The sequence below is a fragment of the Callorhinus ursinus genome, unplaced genomic scaffold, assembly GCF_003265705.2.
Source record: "Callorhinus ursinus isolate GAN/ISIS: 27379988/994484 unplaced genomic scaffold, GSC_fseal_2.0 scaffold20, whole genome shotgun sequence".
Classification (NCBI taxonomy): domain Eukaryota; kingdom Metazoa; phylum Chordata; class Mammalia; order Carnivora; family Otariidae; genus Callorhinus; species Callorhinus ursinus.
This window is the reverse complement of record NW_027397082.1, coordinates 29989053-30013021: the sequence shown is the minus strand read 5'-3', so window position 1 is coordinate 30013021 and position 23969 is coordinate 29989053. Positions and strand designations below refer to the sequence as shown.

Below are 23969 nucleotides of genomic sequence, written 5' to 3'. Positions count from 1 at the left end.
CCAGCTAGAACATGCTTCTGTTTGCTTCGGAGCCGAGTAGGCACCCTCAGGGAGTAATCAGGCTGCCATTGTGGAATCCTGCCCTGACTTCCATCCAGATTTCATACCTCCCCCCAAAGGGCTGCCCCCCAGACCCCTGCCCCGAGTTGGAGAGAATTAAAAGGACATACAATTGGAGGGTAATCAAATCCTCTCTCATTATTTTTCTCTTAAAACTCTGACTCCCAGGCTAAGATGTTGTCAGTGGGAGAAACAGAAAAAGTGTATATCTTAGGAGCTTCTGAAAGGTCATGAGCTGACAGGGGGTGAGACTAAACCAAAACCCAAGCCAAGGAAGCTGGCAGAAGCGACAGATGGTTGTCACTGCTTAAGGATGCCAGCAGGTGTAATCTTCGTCACCCCCAGCCACTCTGGGCCCCGGCTGAGTATGACTCTTGCTCTAAAGACCTGATTTTTTTTTTTTTCCTAAGAGTTTTAAAAGCACCATCAGGCACCTAACATTGGAAGACAATTTGAGGCAGGAATGAGCATCTCTAAATCGGGTAACATGGACTGGATTAGATATTCCCTGGGAGAGTGTTTGGGGACCTGGGAAGGGCCTCACTCAGGTGAAAAAGGATTCTTTTAACCCTACCATGGGTTGGTAGGTGTAAAAACAGCTCTCATCTGAATACTGGCCTGTAGACAGCAATGCCACTTTTTGGCTCGTTCCCTGAGATTTAGAGACCAAACCTTATAAGGCATTTGTGAAAACCAAATGTCTGACACTTTTGCAGGATGTGTGAAGCCAGGGACAGACATTTCTGGCATGTTTCCAGATTGCTGTAAGTAGCACCAGGCCTGTGCTATGCTAATGAGGTCATTATGGAAATCACAGTAAGCCTCTGAGGTGTGAGGAGCTAACTGAGCATCAGACAGCCTAGCATCACGGGCCTGGGAGCTCTGGTAGTGGTTCCCCAAAATTCACATCGAATTCCAGGGAGAGTTCCATGGCCCCCTGCAGCCTGTTGCCATACATATCCTTCTCTGAGGTCTCTGGCCACAGCCACGCAGTAAAGCCTTGAGTTGGTGCGAAAATGTGCATGTATGAAGCCATCTGCCACCAGGAACCAATGACCACTGGCTGGTCCTAGTCTCCCAGAGGCAGTTGCTACAAAGCAATCTGTGATTCTACCAGCAAGTGCTCCATGAATCCTCACCATCTCCCGCGAGGGGGATGGGTCCGAGGCTCAGAGGTTATCTGCCAACAGGGCCCGGGGCCCTGAGATGGACGGGCCAGCAGAGTGAATGCTCACATCCCCCTCGGTGGTCATACACAGCCCATGTGCAGACTGGGCTCTGAGGCAGTGGTGCAGCCCTTCGCCCTGCTCCAGAGGTGTGAACACAGAGGTTCCATGACTTTCCCAAGAGCAGAACACAGAATACGGCACAGCAAAGACTCTACCGGGAGATCTGCTGACAGCCTGTTCTGCCTCTCACCTGTGCCTTCTTTGTTAATTGATGTGGAGGGGTAGGGTGACTCTCTGGTCCCCCACGCACCCTGATGCTCCCTCCTATGCTGACCTGTCATACTCTGCACCTCTCCCCTCTCGCCAGGCATGTACCTTGTTAAGACAGGAATGATTCTGAAAGGTGATGCGAGGGGCCCTGGTGATGGAACTGCTCTGTATCTTGACTGTGGTGGCAGTCACGTGAACTGACAGGTGAGAATTTGCAGAGAACTAAACACATGCAGAGAAACATATGCAAGTTGGTGGAATCTAATAAGGCCGCTAGTTGTAACAATGTCAGTTTTCTGCCTGTGACACTGTATCACAGTTTTGCAAGACATCCCCATGGCAGAAAGCTGGGGGATGTCTCCGTACTATTTCTCACAACTACACATGAACCTACAATTATCTTAAAATAAAAATGAAAAACATACATTGAAAAAAACTAATGTTCACTGTGTGAAGTGTGTTTGATTTAAGCTATTTTAAGAAAGAGGAAGCTGAAGCCCAGGAGGACCCTGCTTCATTGCCTCTGTCCCCGCTCGGATCTCAAGATTCACACTCACCCCCCAGGACCAGGAACTGAGGACTGTGAGCGGCCTCCAGGCAAGGACTGGGAGGAGCATTTCAACAAGGGGAGCCAGGTGGCTGAAGGGTGAGAATGAATCCAGGGGGAGCCCTCCAGAGAGCTGGGGTGTGCATGGGGTTCCCAGCTCACAGCTGGGCAGACAGGTCTGGCTTCTTGCAGGAGAACAGCCCCATCTGCTCTCAGATCTTCACCATGTGGACTGCCTCTCAGGATGAGACAGAGGGAGATTTAGAGCTGGCATGCGGACATATTAACCTTATTTATAACAACCACAAAATGCCTATCAACAAAAAAAAGTATACCATGAAAAAATATTTTTAATTGATGTGTTTTTTGTTCTATTATAGACTCCAAACATATTAACATTTTGATTTTCCCATTTTAAGACAAGCATGATCTTGTTAACCCTGATTTGTGTTTATCAGGACATTATAATTTTAAGAGCATCTCATGGTCAAAGACATTTGGGAGATGCTGACCAAGTCAGCCCCGCAGGCCTCCACATTCTCCAAGGCCACTTCCTAGGCCCCCTGAAGTCCCAGGGCACTTTATACCTGCTCTTCTTTGGCAGGCCGTGATTGCTGCAGGAGTACTGGGCTGAGCCCATGGGTGTGAGCAAAAACCAAAGTTATTCTCACAGCTCAGTCTTGGGAGGGCAGGAGAGATGATTGACTGCAAAATGAGGTGGTGTCTGGTCTAAGCTCAAAGATCCTGCAACCCTGCTAATGAAAGCATGTCTGCCCTTGCGGAAGCTGTTGGTACTGGTATGTGTGTTTGTGTGTGTGTGTGTGTGTGTGTGTGTGTTTTGTTTTGCTTGGAATTATGACTTTTCTTCCATGTACCATTCATAAAAGGCAGGAATCAGTGAGATCCGATGCCATTTCCCTTCATTGAGAGTTAGCCAGGCTTGATTCCTTTCCTGAGGCTCTGTCCTCTCTCCCTTGCTTAGGGGAAAACATCTCAGACCCTGTGTTCCTCTACTGATGTAAAGTATAAACAGAATGCAAAACAGAGTGGGAATCTTGCCTTGAGTGTATTAATGAAGAATTATCTGCATAAGTGCTATCAATTAAAAACTTAATTTCCCAGAGGTTCTTACCTCATCATATTAGAAGACAGTAATTTAAGACTGCCCTAAGGGGATACCTGGGTGGCTCAGTAGGTTAAGTGTCTTCTTCAGCTCAGGTCATGATCCTGGGCTCCTGGGATCAAGTCCCACATCAGGCTCCCTGCTCAGTGGGGAGCCTGCTTCTCCCTCTCTCTCTGCCTACCACTCCCCCTGCTTGTGCTCACTCTCCTCTCTCTCTGACAAATAAAAAAACTAATTAATTAATTAATTAATAATAAATAAAACTGCCCTAAGGTCAACATCCTAAGCAAAAGCAACCAATCTGAGAAATAGGGAGTAACACGTACTAGAAGCTCATGGCACGTGGTGGACATGGACAGGTCTGCAGTACCCACAGCTGGTGGGTAATTAGAAGGAAAGTTGCTTATTGGGAACATGATAGGTGGTAGGTTGCCATTTATGTTCATCAAATTTAAACAGTTGGTTTAATACAGAAATGGGGTTTCCTAGGCCTTGATATTTGCTAAAAGCAACTATTTCTACATAACTTGGATCGTGTTTTCTTTATAGCTACCTGAGCTCTGTCAGGGACCACAGGGTGTGGAGCGAGGCTGACAGCATGCTAGCAGCACGATTTCAGGGTGGTTTTGAGATGAGGTTGGCACTACAGAATGAGACCCCCGGGCAATCTAGCCCCCATGCACAGATCCCCTTGCCCACACTGTCCTGGGGACTGGTGAAGCCTGGACCCTCTATTCTGAGAAAAACCATTTCACTTCGTATTTTTTATAGGTCAGCAGCATTGTAGAGTTGTATGTAAATTGCATGGCCACAAACCAGTGTGAGGCTCGTGTTCCTAGTTCTGGGGAGGGTCTTGTGCTGATAAGGAAATGGTGAGCAATGCTTTATATCCTACAGATGCAGAGTGCTTCACAATATCCCAAATGTTTTCTACTCATCATAACACCTTAAAACACTTGTTTTTCCTCCGTTGTTCTCATATTCAGTGTGTTGTTCTCATATTAAGTTTGAGAGACATGAGCTATAATAAAGCACATGGGTTTAGGATCAACTCTGAGTTCAAGATCTGCTTCTACCACTTGGAAATTTTCTACTCTTGAAACTTACTTAAGCTCACTCACTTCTGTCTCCTCATGTCTGAAGCAGGGAGACTGATGCCCACTAGGCAGTGTTAAGGAGCAGTCTTAATTATTACCAAGGTGCCATTCTATCATTCATCAACCACTCTGTGCCAGCACTCTTCTAAGAACTATATGTTTACTATCCAGGAACTGTTACAACAGTATAATAAAGTACTATTCCCATTTTGCAGATCTGGAAACCAAGACTCATGTTGTTAAATGACTCAGTCGAGGGCGCAAGCCAATAAGTTATAAGAGACAAAGGTCAAAGCAACTGTCTTTAAGAATGTAACCTCTTCACTACATGAGAAAACTGGCTCACATGCATCCAAAATGCCCCTCATTGTGATTTTCTGTGAAGTTCCCTCCTCCGCGGACATCCCCTCTGTGTGGATGTTCACCCCTGCACAGACATTCCCTTTGCTTTCTTTCATCTTGCTCTGTGTACAGGAGATGACCAGAACCCCCGTCCCTTGCCCTCCGAGAAGACAGAAATTTCTATGATGGCCCCAAAATGCAGGCAGTGCACAGAAATACTAAGGCAACGTAGGATCCAAAGAGAACGTATGGTTAAAGAACACACTGATGAAGCTTAAAGTCAAGCTCATTGCCTTAGTGACTCTGTGATGTCCATGGCCACAGGCTGAATTTCTCCAGTACCAGGCTTCTGGTAGATTCTATATGGCCATTTGGCTTAGGTTTCTTAGAAAGTGTCGAACTCTAACAAATACGAGCAGAACAACATGAAGAAAATGAGTTTGCTCATGTTCATCCAGCATGCTTCCTCAGCATAAATTGTTAATCTGATTCCCAGGCTAGGCCAGCCTCCTGAGAAGTAATTCTCAGAATAAGGCAAATCGTCCTTGACTGCTCAGTCTCAGGCACCATTGGTACATTAACTCATTTAAACTTCATAATCGCCATGTGAGGTAGACGTCACCATCATCTCTACTTTGTAAATGAAAAGGCAGACTCTGAGGGCAAATAGTGACTTCCCAGCCAGTACTAGGATGCAAACTTCTATCCCGGGTCCTCTCACTACCCTTATCTATTCCTTCCCATTCCCCAACCCTACACGACCCTTAAGAGATCACATCATTAAGCTCAGTGGAATAATTGTGTCTTTAAAATACATAATTATTGGGGCACCTGGGTGGCTCAGTTGGTTAAGCGACTGCCTTCAGCTCAGGTCATGATCCTGGAGTCCTGGGATTGAGTCCCACATCGGGCTTCCTGCTCCTTGGGGAGTCTGCTTCTCCCTCTGACCCTCCCCTCTCTCATGCTCTCTCTTTCTCTCATTCTCTCTCTCAAATAAATAAATAAAAATCTTTAAAAAAATTTTCAAATACATAATTATTAATAAATACAGTATAAAATGATATGGGGTTTTTCAAAAACTCTATTCCCTAGAGTTAGATACTGTTATAGTTTGAATTGCAGCTTTATAGACTTATAAATCTAATTATCTGTTTGCCTCTGTAATACTACTTTATGATTCGCTCTTTGAAACAACACGCTTCCTTTTTTTTTTAATATACAAACTGTTTATTTTCTGTCAACCTTTTCCATTTCTATTTCCATTTTGTTTGCCTTTGTGGAAGACCAGCTTAAGACCACTCAGTGGTTGTTCCTACCCATTCAGTGGCCTGAGCAGTGGGAGCTGCAGACCAGTCTTCAGTGGCTGGCTGGGCGCTCCAGTCTTCAGTAGGGAACTGCTGAATAGGCACTGAGGGCACCTGCACGCTTTCAGACCAGTCTGCGACTTCAGGGTAAGTAGCAGTGAACTCAGGAGCTGGAGCTGTCCATTCACCCTGAAGTTCCTCCTTGGTCTTCCAAATGAAACATAGTTATACAAGCCATAAGAAAGTTAAGCATTGCAAAGACTCATGAAATAGCCATGAGCCCTCAACATAAGTCTCTGAACAAACAAAATCCCCCACAAACTAAACACCATAGAAACAAAAACATGTCAATGGGCCCAACATGGCAGCCCCAGTGAGCCTTGGCCTGGCCATTGTCTGAGCAGCTTCCAGACTGTAACACACAGAGTGTTGTACAATTCGTGTTTTTCCACAGTGGAACCTCACTTCAAGAGTCTAAGAATTCTGAAGTGTAGCTAACTCAATGCAAATAAAAGAAAAAAAAAAGAGACGAGGAAAGCTCAAACTAAATTTTATCAGCTGCCAATGGCATGATGTCGTGACTTACGTAGTGTTTAGTTCTCAGTGATATCATTGCAAGTGTGAATTTGATGTAGTGACAATGTCTATCGAGAATGAGTAGAAGAGCCTTGAGGACATTATGCAAAGTGAAATAAGTCAGTCACACAAAAGAATAATACTGTATGATAGGAGGTACCTAGAGTAGACAAATGCATAGATAGAGAAGGTGGAATGGTGGTCACCAGGGGCTGAAGGGAAGGAGGGATGGGGAGTTGTTGCTTAATAGGTATGCAGTGTTAGTCTCTGCAAGATGAAAAGTTTGGGAGATTTTATGCACAACTATGTGAGTGTGCTTAACACTACTGGTCTCACATGTAACAATGGTTACGATGGTGAGTTTTACGTTATGTAGGTTTTACCACAAAGGTTTTGTTTTTAAAACAAAAAAGAATGAGTGGAAGATGAATATCCTTCATATGCTATGCTTCCCTGTATTTTCACTGTCCCATAATTAAGATTACTAGATAGCCCTGTTTGCTTAGGACAGTCTCAGTTCACTCTTACTGTTCTTGTACAATTACTCACGGTGTCCTTTTCACTCTTCAAAGTGTCATGGGTGATAGTCATTCTGCCCATCTTATCCAACATGCCTTTGGTAGCAAAGAACAACCAGAGAACTTAAAGCTAGCGAGCACCTCGTGCATATCATTAGCATCCACATTCATTCATTTACTCCTTCATTCATTCAATCGGAAGGACCTCTGTGTACCTTGTACCTGTTACCACTCTGGGCCCTACATTTGTGTTCGGGTGACTGTCTTCCGAGATAACCTATGGGTTCCTCAAGGGCAGGACTGATATCTAATTCATCTAGTGTCCCCAGATCCCCAGCCCAGGGCCTGACACATATCAGGTTCCCAGCAGATGTCTGCGGAATTGCAAAATGTCCTGGTTCCAGTGAAAGAGGACTGGCCCTCATTAGTGTTGAACCCTCAGAACGGCCTTTCCTCTCTGCCCTCGGGGATGGCCCCTTGGATGGGCAGACAGAGGGAGAGCAAGGGCCTCAGCTAAATTTCTCTCTCATGTGTTACCCACTTCCAAGTGCCTTGTATGGTCTTTATCTTTCCTGATGATTCTGTCTGTTTTATTTTTTAAACAAACTTAGAAACATTTCCATCAGTCCTGAAATAGATGCTCACAGTAAGCCAATAAATGCTTGATAAAGCTTGTCCTTGAGCCCCTAATATAAGACTCATTTAAATATCAGAGCTTTGAAACTCTGGTGCAATGGCTCAGCCAGCTGGGCTAATTAGCTCAGCTCGGTGGCAGGCTTTGTAAATCTGGTCTTGGTTTCCTCTTTCCAAGGCACGAATTGAGCATGCCCTCAAGGTGAGATTCAGGGAGTCACCTCCTCAGATGCTGCACATTTATCTTCAAGTAGGGGTTGAATTACATCCTCGCTTGAGTGTTGTTTGGCTCTCCTCTGATCTCTAATGATCTGTGGTCACTTAGGAACTCAGGGATGGCATCTCTATCTTCCAAGTTGCTTAAGATCTCTGATTCCAGGAAAGCATGGAGCTTAACATGCTCCAGTCCTCTGCTCACTTTCTCCTCCTCCTCCTCCTCTTCAGCACAGTAGATTTAGGGGCTCAAGACCCCAGGGCAATGGGAGGAAAGGTCTAGAGAGGAGCGCTAAGTAAATGTTAATGACCCAGCAGGTTCAGATAGGAATGTCTTTTAGGGATTTCAGAATTGTTTTGATAAATTAAGCCCAACATCTGGATGGCATTTGGATTAAGAACCATCAAGAGCTACCTATTTATCCCTTGGCCAATCTTGCCCAGAGTGCATCCTTTTTATTAGTCTTTTCAAAAGAACTTTGGTTTTATTTATCCTCTCTAGTGTATTTTTTCCTATTTTATTACTTTCTGTTCTCATCTTATGTTCTTCCTTCTATAAATGTTCTTAACGTCTTAATACACATCTTAGTTGTTAATTTATAACTTTCTGGGGAGCATTTTTTTTCCTGCTGATTGTCAGATTCATTAGTGTTCCTCTTTTGACACAGTGCCATGATGTGTCCTGTGTGTAACTGGCTAATGACTAAAAGAGGGGACAATTATCTGTCAAGGGAGGGGGGTCTATTTAAGGAAGGAGACAAGACAGTACATGGTAAGTGTTCAATTAATAACACAGTAGAAGTGACTCTAAGATTTCAGAGGAATGCTTACCAGTGACAGTTCCAAGGAGGAGGGGGGACCAAAAAGTCAGTTCCTGTAGGACAGGCTGAATCTGAACAGACTCAGAGGAGTTGGAGGGAAGGCCAGCAGAGGCACCTTCACAAGCCCACCATGATCCAGAGGAAGACCTCTCCCAAGGTGAGGAGACTGTGAGGCAAAAGGCCTGGGGAAGGAGCCAAGACCACAGTGCCGAGGACCCAGTGTTGGGCATAGGGGCATGCTGAGCCCCGAGAGTGGTGTGTGCATGCAGTGAGACATCCTGGAACCCTCAGATCAGCAGCACCATGAGCAGAGTGAGGTTAGAGAGAGACAGCTTGATGTGGAGACACTGGAAGCAGGGGGACCCGCAGGGAAGAACTGTGGGCAAAATCACGAGTAAGATGACAACGGGAGGATGTGGACTGGGTGACTTTCCACCTGAGCTTCTGGAGGTGGGAGGGGCAGGGGGTGCAAGCATGTTTCGTGTATGCAGCTCATCTGGTTCAGACACAGATGGGTCCATTTAACAAAGAATTTTTATGACAAAGTCATGAGTCCAACCTTAGACAGGAGACAGCGGTGAGGCCACACAGTGAGTGGCACCCAGGGGGGCTACATCCTAGGCTTCTACTACATCCCACCTCCTTTCCAGACCTTCACCCAGGTCACTTTTGATCCCATCCCCTTAATTCCTCCAGAACACTTATCATGAGCTGCAATTCTTTTCTTTGCCCACTAGCTTGTTGTCTCTCTGTCTACACTACAATATGGCTACCCAGGAGCTCTCCTCTGAACTCCCAGCCCCGATGACATAATAAACCCCTGGCATAGAAGGGGCTGCATGCATGTTGGTTGAAATGAAACAACACGTCTTCACCCCGGCATATTCATCTGTCACTTAGGAGCCAGGGTGTCACTCTCAAGGGCAGCCGCAGTGGGGTAGAGGCCTGGCCCATTCTACAGTCAGCCCCACATGGATTCCAACACAGCTAACCAGCCCTGCAGCTCCAGGGGCCCCAGCTCCTACCTCAGAAAATGGGAATCCTAACTTACAAGGCTATTGTGACAATAAGACAAAGCATATGAAGTGCCAAGCCCGGCACAGATGGTCAGTGAACAATTGCTACTATGACCATACCTGATGACCTCACAGGGTGCTTTGTCTGTTTTGTTGTTTTGTTCTTTTTATTCAATTTTTCTAAAAGGAAAGTGACCCGGGTCACTCAGGACATCGGAGCTGATGACCTCAGGGATACTAGAGGTAGAAGGGAGTGGAGGGGCCTGGGTTCCCTGAAGCCCTTGGCTGAGAGGAATTACTCCTCCTGCCTCGGGAGAACTTTGTCCAAGGCTGCAGGAAACACTCCTGTGGCACCCCAGCTCCCCCAGGCAGGGTGGTGAGGAGTTTTAAGGTTATAAAGGAGTAGGTTTAGACCTTGGAGAGGTTCTTATGTTTTTCAGACCTGCTCCAATAGTATGAATCAAAATTTCCCATTAAGAGCTTAATAGTCATTACTCAGGAGAGAATTTGTAGAAAAAGGAGAATTTTTGTCTCATAGCTACTTAACAAGATCCCTAACTTCCTAAAAGTTTACCCCCACCCTCGGCCTCTAGGAAACACTCTCTCTTCTTGATTCTGCAGTTTCATTTTTCCCTGGTTGTCCTCCCCCTCCTCTGGGGTCTGTCTCAGGCTCTTTGTGGGTCCACCTTCTTCTACCTCCCAATAAGCACTGGGTTCCTGTCCACACTCTGATTTCTTTCTCCAGGTGTACCCCCATGCCTATAACACCATCCATTTGCCCAGAATGATCAACATGCACCCTCCCCTTGTCCCACCTCTCTGCTTCAGACCCACATGCCTGATCATCTGTACAGCCTCTCCATTTGGTGGCTCTAAGCATCTCAAGCTCAACATGCTCCATGCCCCAAATCTGCTCATCATTTTTCTCTGAAGGCCCCTCTCCAGGTTCTCCGGCTCAGTACATGGCTTCCCCACTCCCCAGAGGAAGACAGCAGCCAGGAGCTCAGACTTGGCCTTTCCATCCCCAGACCACACACAGTCAGTCACCTGGTCTGGTGGATTTCACCTCTGTCTGCCACTCTTCTCCATCTTCTCCATACCCCTCCCCATTCAGGCCCCACTACTTCTGCCCTGGTATCTGAAGAGCCTCTAACTCAATGTCCCAGCCACAGGTTGTCCCCTCCCATCTGTTCTTCATGCTGCCATCAGCACCATCTTTCCAAAGGCACCAAATGCAAACCAGATGGATTGCATATGCCCCACCCCCATTAGAGTCCTATAGGACTTCATTTTGATGAAGTTCAGTTAAGGTCAAGAAAGTGGCTACCCCTGGAGGTGGGGCAGGAATGACTGTGAGGGGCAGGAGGGAGTCCTGTGCAGATCTGGAAATGTTCTATATTATGATCCAGGTGATGGTTATCTGGGTGGATAAGTAGATCGACAGCCATCAAGCATGAACTGAACATTTGACACTTTACTATATGCTAATGATATGTCAAAAAATAAAAACAGAAAATTGATAAATCTACACAATCTATTGAAAAGGGAAAAAATTTAAAAACCTACCAGGGCTTTCAAATCTCTTATAGGATGAAGCCAAATATTTCAACATAGCCTATGTTTATGATGTTCATTTATCTTGGCTGGTCTGGCACATTCTTGGCTTATGCCTAAGGTCCTGCTATAATTATTAGCATGCCCCAATTTGTATGATCAATTATATGGCCATCTCCCTCCTGCCTCTGGGCTTCACCCTTGCTGTTCTCCTTTACCCAGTTAACAACTCATTCCTCAGATCCCAACTAAACATCACTTTCTCTGAAAAGTTCTCTTACTTAGCTGCAAATCAGTCTGAGGATGTTGACTACACCAAGAGTAATCTGTATTTCTTCCACCCCACCCAAGTCAGTTGGCAAATTAGGATGGCAATATTACCATCCTTGTAGTTTTGACATCGATTTAAATGTATTCATCTTCTTCTATTACGAGATCAGGAAGTATAAACCTCTCATTTTATAGGTGAGGGGACTGGGATTCAAAGATACTAAATAGTTCCCCCAAAGTCAACCTGTTAATTATTGCCAGAACCAAGACCAGAACCCACAAGAACTCTGATTCAGGGTCAGGATTCCATAAGTTACTGTAGTGATTAGACTTTTTGGTGGAGTTTTGGGGATACAGTTCTGAATATAAGTTCCAATTCCTTGGGACTAACACAACAATTCAGAAAGCATAGAAGATTTAATTTAATGTCTTTGATCCCATCGACCATCCTGGAAGTTTACCTTATCAAAAAAAACCCTTGAGTGAATAAAACTCTTAGCTGAAGCTTTAGGTCCTAGGCCTTCCCCAGTGGGGTACAGTCTAGAAGTTGAAAGTCTATTTATTACTAAGTGTGCATTCATCCAGTACTGGTCCATCAACACGGGTGGCTAGACCACCTGTACACTGGCATCCTGGGCAAATACAGACCACTAGAATGAGCTCAGGGCAGGAAGCTGGGTCTCGGGTCACACTGTCCAGACCTGTCCCAGCTCCATCCCTCCCAAATGTGTGTGACCTTGGGGAAGCTATCTAACCTCTTTAGACCTGAGTTTCTCCTCTGAAAATCTGGGAAATATAAGCGCCTACTTCATAAGATTGTTTAAATGACTGAATAAGATAATCCGTTCAAAATGCATAACATGTAGTGAGTACTAGTAAGTCCCAATTCTTCCTCTTCTCCCCTCCCTTCCCCTTCTCCTCCCCCTCCCCTTCCTCCTCCTTTTCTCCTTCTCTTTTTCTTCCTCTCCTTCTTCTTAATGATAATCTAAATAATAAAACCACAGCTTTTTAGGATGAAGATTCTTTTCTATCAGCTGCAGGAAAGCCATAATGTATGAGCCGTAAAGTAGTGGGCATAGGAGATGAGGTCATGTTTATATTATATCATCCATTTGAGCTATCTTACTGCTTGAGACGTTCTTAGGCCAGGCTTCAGTTTTTCACATCCTTTCTAAGAGGTGGGTGCTAGAACTAAAACATCTAGGTGTGTTTGTCCAGAGCAGAAAAGACAACTCCACCACCCACTTGCCCAGGAGACACACTAGTCTTCCTGTAGAGTAGCCTCAAAGAGCATGCTTTGGGGTCACAAGATCATTGGTTGACTCATAATGAGCCTTTCAAAAACCTATTTAATAATATGAATTATTCTGGGACACCTGGGTGGCTCAGTCAGTCAAGTGTCTGCCTTCAGCTCAAGTCATGATCCCAGGGTCCTGGGATCAGGTCTTGCGTTGGGCTCCTTGCTCGGCTCCTTGCTTGACTAAGCAAGGAGCCGGCTTCTCCCTCTGCTTGCCTCTGTCTCTGTCTCTCTGACAAATAAATAAATAAAATCTTAAAAGATAATAATATGAATTATCCCAAAATCCCAAGTAGAGGGCAAGGCTGCAGGGGTCAGGTTATGCTAGCAAACCATCTTCTGACAAGGAGAAGTTCAAAAGAAGTTCCTCTGGCAAATATTTGTCTGATTTGGGCTGTTACCACAAATCTTGCTTTGTTTATCTGGAGATCACATAGCCTTTCAAGTTTACATCTAACTGGCAGCTGCAGGCCCTGGCAACCACACAGCTGGGCAGATGTTAGAAATTTGAGCTGAGTTGTAGCAGCTGAAATGTCCAAGTGGGTTCCCCAGAGCCACTGTCTGGGAGAGAAGTAGGCAAATGGCTTCAGGGACTCCATCCTTCTCCGCCCAGTCTCTGGTGACTAGCCCCATCGTTGCCCACTATGACTGGACTGCAGTCACCTTCTACACATGAAGGTCATATCATTGACCTCCTGCGGGACAGCAGGCCCCAGAGCTATTTTGCTGGCAAGTGGGTGGAGCTTTTGAGTCAGTGTCATCATTAAGACAACATTTTGCAATCTTTCTGGCCAAAAATCAATAGATCTGAGTTTCTGACCTATATTATTTTCCTTCTCTTTTTAAAGAAATTCCTTTAACATTTTTTTTGCAGAGCAAGTCTACTCTCAGTTTTTGTCTGAAAGTCTTTATTTCTCCTTCACTTTGGGGGGATAATTTTGTAAGGCACAGAATTCTAGGTTGGTGAGGTTTTTCTCTCAACACTTCATATAATTCACATCCCTCTCTTCTTACTTGCATGGTTTCTGATGAGAAGTCAGATATAATGTTGTCTTTGTCCATCTGTAATAAAGTGATTTTTCCTCTGGCTTCCTTCAGGATTTTTTCTTTGTCTTTTACTGTCCATAGTTTGAAAATGATATGTCTAGGCGTAGGGTTTTTTGAGGTGGTTTTTTTTTTTGAGGGAGTGGTTTTGTGTTTTTGTTGTTATTGTTGTTGTTTTAGCATTTATTCTGTCCAGTGTTTTATGAAATTCTTGGATCTGTGGTTTGGTATCTAATGTTAATTTGGGGAAATCTTTTTTATTAGTATTTCTTTTATTAGTATTTCTTCTCTTTCTTCTCCTTCTCATATTCCCATTAAGCATATATTATACATTTTTGTAGATGTCCCACAACCTTTGGATATTCCATTCTGAGTTTGTTTGTTTTTTTTAGCCTTTATTCTCTTTGTTTTTTGGGGGGAAGGGGGTTGGGTTTTGTGTGGGTGCTTTTTTGTTTTGTTTTATTTTGAGGATTCTACTCTATATCCTCTATCACAGAGATTCTTTCCTCAGTCATGTCCAGTCTACTAATAAGTCTATCAAAAACATTCTTCATGTCTGTTACAACATTTTTGATCTCTAGTCTTTCTTTTTGATTCTTTCTTAGGATTTCCACCTCTCTGCTTACATTGCCCATCTGTTCTTGCATGCTATCTACTTTATCCACTAAAGCCCTTGGAATACCAATCACAATTGTTTTAAATTCCCACTCTGATAATTCAAACATCACGGTCATGTTTGGTTCTATTGTCAGGGCCTCCTAGCATCCTATAGTCCTATGATTAGGTGTCTGCCTTTTAGTAAACCTATGCCTCTGGACTATGAACTTCACAAGTGTTTCTCCATGTTTTTACCCACTTAGGTGGGACAAGATGGCTAGAGTGGGCTGGAGTTCAGTATTTCTCTTCCCCAGGTCAGTTCGGTTTGATAATACCTTAGCAGTTTAGGCCCTGGTTAATTGTTTCCCCTGAGGTCAAACCTTGTTAAGAACAGAGTGCTCTGGTTCCTTTTCCTCTTCTCCGGCCAGAAGCATGAGGGAGTTTTTCTCTGATATTTATAGTGGGCACCTGGTCAAGTTCCTGGAGGCAAATCTCACATTATTGTGGAAGCCCCATTATGACTGGGTCCCCCTAGAATTTTTAACTCGCAGACTTTTCTGCTCTGAGCCTCTAGCAATTCAGCCACCGTTCCGATTTTCCTACCCCACCACTGGCTCCCAAGGCAGTTTCCTCTTGTGAGTCTTTGGTAAGCTGTGACTCCCTGTATTTGCCTGTCTTTCCAATCTTAGAAGCTGTGGTTTGTCCTGTGTCCTCCCCTCTCTTATAGATCCAAGAAGAGTTGCTGAATTTTCAGTCTATTCAGCATTTTTCCCCTCTATCTATTATTGATTTCAACAAATACCTTGAAGGGAAAACCACCAAGCGTTGGGCTGATTTTTTGTGGTTCACTCCTCTCACGAATTTCTACCACTTAATTCCTAGCTATGTTGGTATCTCTTCAATGTCTTCAAAAGATGTTTATTTTGCATTATATCTGGATTTTTAAATTTTTCTTGGCAGAAGTGTCAGTCTACTTTAAGCTACTCTATTTTGGACAGACTTAGAAATCCCTCTAATTTTCATTTTATGAGAGACAGACTAACATACATCAACAACTGTAGACTTAGAAAGATCTGTGTTTCATTTCTGGCTCTGCCACTTACTAATTTTGAGAACTTGAACCTGTTTACCTAACCTCTTAGTGATCAAATTTAGAAAGTCCTAGAACTGTTGGAGCTAATGTTTTAATGGAAGGGGGGGAAGTAATAAGAATAAATAAATTGATACATTACAAAATCTGATCAATACTGTGAAGAGATGACAATTATGCATCATTGGCATACAAATAGTATTTAATGATGTGGGAATAGACAGTACCCATTATGGAAACAGGTTAAAGAAGAGAAGAAATTCCAAAATGCAGTTCTGAAAAATGACACCAGCATGATAGAATTAGGTAGAGAAAGAGAGCTGCCAATAAGTAGTAGGTGAAAAATTGTAGAGATGTGGCATGACAGAAGCTGGCAACATCTAGAGCCAGACAAAGAAGTAGACAGCCCTGTCAAATACTGCTATGATATAAAGTAAGATGAAGGCAAAATATTACTTATTGGATTTGACGCTATGAAAACTGTTGGAAGCTTCAAACGAGCAGAGATTTTTGTAGACAAAACCAGATAGAGAGGAGTTGGAAGAATGAATTAGTGGTAAAGAAAGGGAGACGGCCCATTGAGACAACTTTTGCAAAAAGTCCAGCCTAGAAGAGGGGCAGGAAGGGGAGTTGTGCTTACAAAATCTCAGCAGAGTGTTTCTCAAGACCGCCCCCTTCCATCTCATAAACTGTAGAAAGCCACAAACTCAGTGCTGGTCTTGTCTTTTCCCCAGCTTTTCCGATGAGCTCTTTCTTTTGTTGTCCGTTCATATGGCTTCTCTCTCTCCTTTCCTTTTCATTGGTGGTATAACTAATATTATCTGATTCAGCCTTCTCAGTTTTTAATGCAAGTTGAGTTCTTTCTCATCTTTTTAAAACAACATTTCAGACTATGGTTACTTTAGATAAATCAGTTAGGAGCTAATATCTTCTATTTATTTATACTTTTCAAAACTACAAAAATCTGTCTTAAAACAATGTAGTCAAATTGCAAAATTTCTGTAACAGATTCAAAAGATAGATTGCAGGCAAAGCAACATGGTAGAGTAGAAAAATCTACAGGATTCTGAGCCAGAAAAATTCCAAGTTCAAGTCCAAATCTGTGTCATCTGGGGCAATTTATTAACCTTAATTTTATAGATTTTATATAGAGAGGGATTTATATAGTTTATCCATATATAGGTTACATAGAAACTACAGATTTATATATGTAAATTATATAAATCTATAATTTTAAATATATCTTTAATTCATTTAATCTTTAATTGTATATTCATCTCTGTTATATATCATTTAAACTTTAATTATATATTCATCTTTGCATATATGTAGAGATCTATATCTATACAACTGTCCTTAGTAATCTACTGAGAATCCTTGATTAGATATTCAAATACTGGCCATACAATAAATTGTTCCTTTTTTCTTTTTTCCTCACAGCCATCTCTTTAACCAGCGATACAGCTTTTCAAAAGATGTACCCTTCTTTCTTCCTTTTCCAAGGTTCTCTGGTTCCTAAGAGTTGCCTATTCTTATTGGCACCGCATCTTGCCTATCTGCTAGGCATCATTCAATTCAGTGCAATCAATTTAAAAAAAATTGTTTTGCAACTTACTGGGTCACACACCAGGCTTTTTTTGACACTCATCTTTCATTTCATAGGCTGTTTCCTGAGCCTGCTACTTATTTATCGCTACTGTTAAAATTATGTTAATAACCATTTTAAAGAACCAGTCTTCCTTCCTCACACACTTAATTCTTACTTCTGTTTCCTGATTCCCAACCAACCTCTGCCAAATCACTGCATTTTCATATTATCGTCTGCATCCTTTGCTGTTCTGTCTGCATTTTTTAGATTTAAAATATTCTGCCTTCTTTCAAGTCCTGTCTTCGAGGCTGGCTACATAATTCGTGAGGCCCAGAGCAAAATTAAAATAAGGTACTCTTCTTCAAAAAACAGGAAAAGGAGTGGAGTTACAAATGTAAAACTATAAAGGTTTTCCTGTAATAACATTTTATTATGCATAAAATGTAATGAGACAATAGTGATATTATTTAATCCCAGTATAACATAAAAAGAACAGGGATCCCTCCATGCTGTCCCGAGGCGGAGCCATCGCTGTTTCTACTGCTGCCACCCCTGTCGCGGCTGCCAGTGTGGACCCAGATCCCAGAAACGATCGTCCCTCCAAGGTCGTGAAGTGCCTGAGACCGCTGGATGGCCTGACCCAAGATGCATCTGCTGCCGCCTGGCGCATCTCCCGCGTCCCATCCGACTTCACTTACAAAACACAAATCCAAGGATGAAGTTGTGAAGAATTTCAAGATGTCCACAGCAGAACAATAAACCAAGTGTGGGCACTTCTGACCAAGGGGACTCCAGGCGACTGCCCCTGTTGTAGCCGCGTGGGGCCGAGCAGCCCCCGCCCCTGCCCCTTCTCCCGTCTGAACCACGGCTGCTGGCTCCGTGGGTGCTGGGAGAATCTAGCTGCGGCATGCCTGCGATGGACACACACTGGACCAGCATACCTTTCTTTCTTCCTCACTTTCAAATTAGTTAAGAGAGGCTCAAAACCTGTGTTTTCAAGGTTCACATGCCAACATAGGCTCTATGTAGCAATGCAACCTTTGAGTTTGTAAGATTTGTTTCCTATACCTCAGTTTACATATATAAAACGAAGATTTATTTAGTTGTCAAAAAAGTGAGAGATCATGAATGAACCTCCTGATTTCTCATTTAAATCTATACCTTTACAGGTGCTTATTTCTTTCCAGCTATCAAGTGGGAAGCTTCACAGAGAAATCATCTTGATTGGAATCCAGATGGATGAAAACCAGTTTCCCAAGTGCAGGAGGAGGGGAAAGAACATTTTCAGGCAGCCTGTATGTATGAACACAGAAGTGAAAGTTTAGGACATTCGGCGGGAACTGTAATAGGAAATTTGGAACAGGTGGCAGAGGGACAAGAAGGAAGCAGTACAAGTCACAGGATTTTCAGCCTCATGAGGAATTTTGGACTGGATCTTGGGAGGAGGTCTTAGAAAGACTTTTAAACAGATGAATGGCATGGGCAGTTAGTGTTGTTGAGAATTTTTTTAATATATATACCTATTGGCTATTCATATGCCTTCTTTAGAGAAATGTCCTTATCCCATTTCTTAATCAGGTTATTTGGGTTGTTTTGTTTTGTTTTTTGTTTTTTTGTTTTTGTTTTGTTTTGTTTTTTGTTTTGCTTTTTGCTTTATTAGGTATATAGTTTGTAAGAATTTTCTTCATGATTTAGTCTTAGTAGACTGTATGTTTTTAGGAATTTATCCATTTCTTCTACATTGTCCATTTTATTGCCTATATTCATTCAGAGTAGTCTTTTATGATCCTTTTTTTCTGGCATCAGTTATAATGCCTCCTATTTCTTTTTTTTAAGATTTCCTTTATTTATTTGAGAGTGAGTGAGCAGGGAGGGGCCCAAGAAGGAAGGAGAGGGAAAGGGAGAGAATCCCAAGCAGACTCCATGCTGAGTGTGAAGCCCAACTCAGGGCTTGATCCCAAAACCCTGAGATCATGACCTGAGCCAAAACCAAGAGTCAGACACTGAACTGACTGAGCCCCCATGTAATGCCTCCTATTTCATTTCTGAATTTATTTATTTCAGTGTTTTCTGTTTTTTTCTTAGTCTAGTTAAGCATTTGTCAATTTTGTTTATCTTTGTAAAACACCAGCTTTTTGTTTTGTTGAGACTTTTTGGTTGCTTTGTTTTAACTTCAGGTTACCTTCTGCATATATACCAATTTTTCAAAATTCAGCATTGGATTCCTTCTGACTCTGGATACTCTGTGCCTCCAAATGTTTCCCTTTCCTCCTCCTTAAAGTAACCAGTACTTTGGAGTTCAAACTTAGGGACAGAGCTGTAGACTGAACAGGAGGCCCATCAAATTTGTGAAGGCCCATTAGAGTGTTTCTCTCTGAAACATCAACTCTAGCAACATAAAGTCCACCTATGATAATTGGGCTCCTTCTGGAGGAGCTCCAAGCTCCACCAAACTGGGAGTTCGTAAGGCAAGTGGTAGAATCTCCCAAGGTTCTATGCTCACGCTTTGGTAGCCACTTTCTCACTGTAAATTCTCAGGGTTTGGTGTGTTCTTTCTGGTCCCTGCCTGACCATACGCCAGATCCTCTCTGCTGTGAGTAATCAGCTGGAAGATCTGCTTCTGCTTGAGGCACAGATTCCTTGGACTAATAATCATGTGCAGCAGCTTCTAGATTCCAGTAAGAAAGGCAGTTGCCTCTCACTCTGCCAGATGGGAAGCGGAGGATTCATTCTGCAAGCATTTACTGAAGGGCGTGAAGAAAAAGATGTGCTTTGGAATTACACTAACTCGGGACCCACCACTTTTTAATTATGACTCTGGGCAAAACTTTCAGCTTCTTTAAACCATGGATTTTGTTTTGTTTTGTTTTTTCATTTGCAAGATGTGAATAATAATATTTTTCTTCTGGCATCATACAAAGGTTAAGTATAATGCTTATAGGAATTCCTAGCAGAGAGCCTGGCACATGGATGAGATAAATGGCAGCTGCTCTTTTTTTATGCAAAGAAATAAACAAATGGTTAACAAGGAATGTTAAGAATCACATTGTCTAGTCTTCACACTATTTTCTCCTCACACAAAAACACTGAGTCCTCTAATCTTTATACGTTCTAATTACTAAAAGAATTTTTTTCTGATTTTCTTCTTATTGTGTATATTGAATTTTTTTTTTGCAATAAAAAGCTCCAACTTGGTAACCTGAATCATGTTGGTTTCTCAATTCAAGCATAACTGGGAAGACCTACAGAGATCGTTTTGTATTTTTCCCATTCATGGAAAATGGGAATGTGATAACTTGGAGCAAGGATGATGGTCCGGTGTTGCAGGGAGAGGTGATTTTGACTACAATTTGGTGGACTCTCAATAGATTGGCCTATAGTACATGAACTAGAAAGACAAGGATTCAAAAAAACAGGGAGAGCTATTTCACTAAAAAACCAGGTGAGGGGCATCTGGGTGGCTCAGTTGGTTAAGCGTTCGACTCTTGATTTTGGCTCAGGTCATGATCTTGGGGTCCTGGGATAGAGCCTCACGACGGGCTCCTCACTTAGCAGGGAGTCTGCTGGAGATTCTCTCTCTCTGTCTCCCTCTGCCCTTCCACCCCCACTGTGCTCACCCTTGCACACACAAGCTCTCTCTCCCTCTCTCAAATAAATAAATATTTAAAAAAAAATGTGAGAATTGGACATTGAGGGCAAACCCTCCCTGGGGTCCAACATATTACAGCGTTGCATGAGTAGTGGTCAGAAGTACTCTTGCCAAATGAGATATTGTTAAGGCATACTGGAACATCAGAAAAAGTATGAATGAAATGGAAAATAGACAGGATTACTCACTGCCCTGTACAGTGAACACTTCTAAGTTATCCCTGCTTTTCACTGCCTCTGAGCTGTTTTACTCTGTAAATTGTAGAAAATAGATAATGATGAAAATGACTCTTGTCTATAGAAATAGAAACTAATTGTGTTCAATGGAATGTAATTATTGCCCTGGGGATATGCCATTTTTGCAACTAAGTTAATTTCAACATCTTTTCTCTGCCTATGCATGCATGATACTTTGAATTCACCTGTGAACCACTTGAAAGAAACATCTGACTCATCACATTATTATTATTAGGGCAACATTATTATAATAAATTGTTATCTTACATTATCAATGAGTAAAGTACAACACTTGACAAGTGTTATTTTTATACCTATATGAGAGATATAGTTATATCCTCTTGAAAAAATAATATTTTAACAGTTTGGGATATCATCTGAAATGCGCAGCGGACTCACCTGACAGAGACAGGTTAAATGTGTTGCCAGAGAAGTACACAGCAGATAAGTTATTCCTAATTGGTGACATCAATGATTAAGAATTTTGCCTGACCATCCGGTCATCTCCCTAAATGGATTAGTGGGTAGAGATCTACTCTGGGTTGACAGAGAATCTGGTTTGTTAGTCTTTTGTTTGTCATTATGCCTATTTTAACTCAAGCGAACTAAGAATGGCTGGGTCACCAGGTAGAAGTATTGCTCGTGAGACATAGTAGAAATCAACTGTAACTCTACCAAGGAGAGTCATGGGGTCAGAGCGTCCCACCCAACACTGAGAAAGGGTCTGTGAGGTTCCCACTGGAGCCTGAGATTCAAAAGTGGACTAGGAGTGGGTAGATAAAGGACAGTGTCCCTGGTAGAGGAAGCAGCATTCGAGACGAGGAATCAGGGGCTCTATGTGGTGCCAACATAGTTGTTCTTTTGCCATAACCATGACTGAGCACTCATGTGCTATGTCCACACACGTGCTTGAAGAAATGAAAATCAATAAGCACCATCTACATGACAATGGCCATGTAAATACTGTTTCTAACAGAATGCATAGGTTTTAGGGCAAAGGTCTCAATCCCTGGGCCACTGCAAAGAGACTATCTCTGTGGATGGACCCGAAATTGGAAGAAGAGGTCTATCTGTCTCCAAATTCACCAAGTTATTCTGCCTTCCAATCCTCCAGAACATGCTGGCAAGTGGTTCAAAAGTAAATACACCTAAATATTTTTTTTAGCAATGTTAGGTATTTTCTGTCTCAAAGTACACACCATCACAGTCCTGAGATCCATGCCCAACATTCCCTAGAGCAGACATCTGGCTAGGAGGACCCAGGGAATCCCAAAAGAAGATGGCCACAGCCAGGAGCCTGTGACACTGGGCACCCCTTGGAGTATCCCCAAGCAGTAAGAGGGAGAACCTCTCTTGGTAACATGGGCATGTACTAATGGCGTGTGGAAGACTGGAGGGTGTAAAGGAGAAGACTCCAGCCTCTCCTGAGTGGCTGCTTTCTTCTCTGGCCACCGTGGACCTCCAGTGGCTTTTCTTATCCTTTTAGGACACAGACAAACTCACTAGTGCTGTTCTTCCCCTTCTACTCACTCTCTGTCTCTCCGAGCCATCCCGTGCTTGTTCTCACGCCTTGTGGAACACTTAAAAGTCTGGGCATTTTCACTTCCCTTCTCTGGCTCCCTCCTCCAACTTTCCCACAAGAGAGGGGAGAGTAGGTGGCAGGCACACTCATTTTCTTCTTTACACCGATTCTCTCTAGTGATGCATGCCTGCAAGAAAAGCAGAGGGAGGATTCAGACACTTAAACAGATCATTCAAGGTCTGAAACCCCTGGTTTGTTTTCTGTTGAGAAAACACAAGCATCCAATTCCTCTTATTTCATGTTGCCTGATTTTGAAACAGAAAAATCTAGAGCTGTAAAGGATATACAAGATTACCTTTTAAACTACCCCACTCCCCATGTTATAGATGAAGAGATTAAATTGAGAGCAGGGAGGATAAAGGACTCCCCCTTCTACCCCACTATGGGCTGAATTGTGTCCCTCTCCCAAAACCTGTATGTTGAAGCCCTAAGCCCCAGTACTTCAGAATACAACCTTATTTGGAGATAGTTTTTGCAGTGGTGATTAAGTTAAAATGAGGTCATTAGATTGGGCCCTAATCCAGGATGACTGGTGTCCTCGTAAAAAGGGGAAATTTGGACACAGCACAGAAGGAAGTCCTTGTGAAGACACAGGAAGAAGGCAGCCATCGACAAACCAAGGCAGAGGCCTCAGAAGAAAGCAAACCTGCTGACACCTAAATCTCAGACTTCCAAGCCTCCAGGACCATGAGAAAGTTCATTTCCGCTGTGTGAGCCACCCAATCTGTGCCACTTTGTTACAGCAGCCCTAGCAGACTAATACACCCTTAACTTACACTGCAGGAGGTAGCAGGTAGGGCCTGCCCCTGGGCCTGCCTCATTGTCTCTTCTGTCCCCTGCCCAAGGCTTCTGCCCACTGTCTCATTCTCACCTTGATGGGTTTCTCTCTTCCCCTAGGGGAACACCCAGCACATTTGGACCCTGAAGGATGAGTATGCAGTTATGTAGGCAGAGAAAGGGAATGAGAAGATATGTAACAGGAAGGAAACAGCACCAGCAACATTGTGGGGGGACGGCCGGCCTGGCCGGTGGGGTCACTAGAAGCAGCTGGGAGAGATGTAAGGAAAAGTCAGGGATAGTCCAGAGACCAGGGTGGAAGAGCAAGCAAGGCTGGGCCCTGGTACTTCTGCTCTCCCAGCTAAAGATCTCCCACTTTATCCTACACACAATGGGGGCCCCAAAGGATTCTAGACAGGGAGTAGTATGGTCAGATTTAGTCTCTGACAATTTGTTCTGGCAACCGAGGAGACCTGGATGGTTGGAGAGAGACCAGAAACAGGAGGCTACTCCACTGGAGACTGCTCCAGTGGTCCCTGTGAATAATGATGGCATTCTACATGCCTGGGCACACCCCGTGAACAATGAGCTGGGAT

General features: G+C 43.3%; 1 long non-coding RNA gene across 1 annotated transcript in view; it reads right to left on the bottom strand.

The window, feature by feature from the left end:
• The window catches only part of LOC141374663 (uncharacterized), a 54554-nt gene that overhangs the window by 7678 nt on the left and 22907 nt on the right, over positions 1-23969 (bottom strand). Inside the window, exon 2 of the long non-coding RNA XR_012381736.1 lies at positions 22545-22723. This is a non-coding gene — a long non-coding RNA (uncharacterized lncRNA). The remainder of the gene's footprint in view (positions 1-22544; positions 22724-23969) is intronic.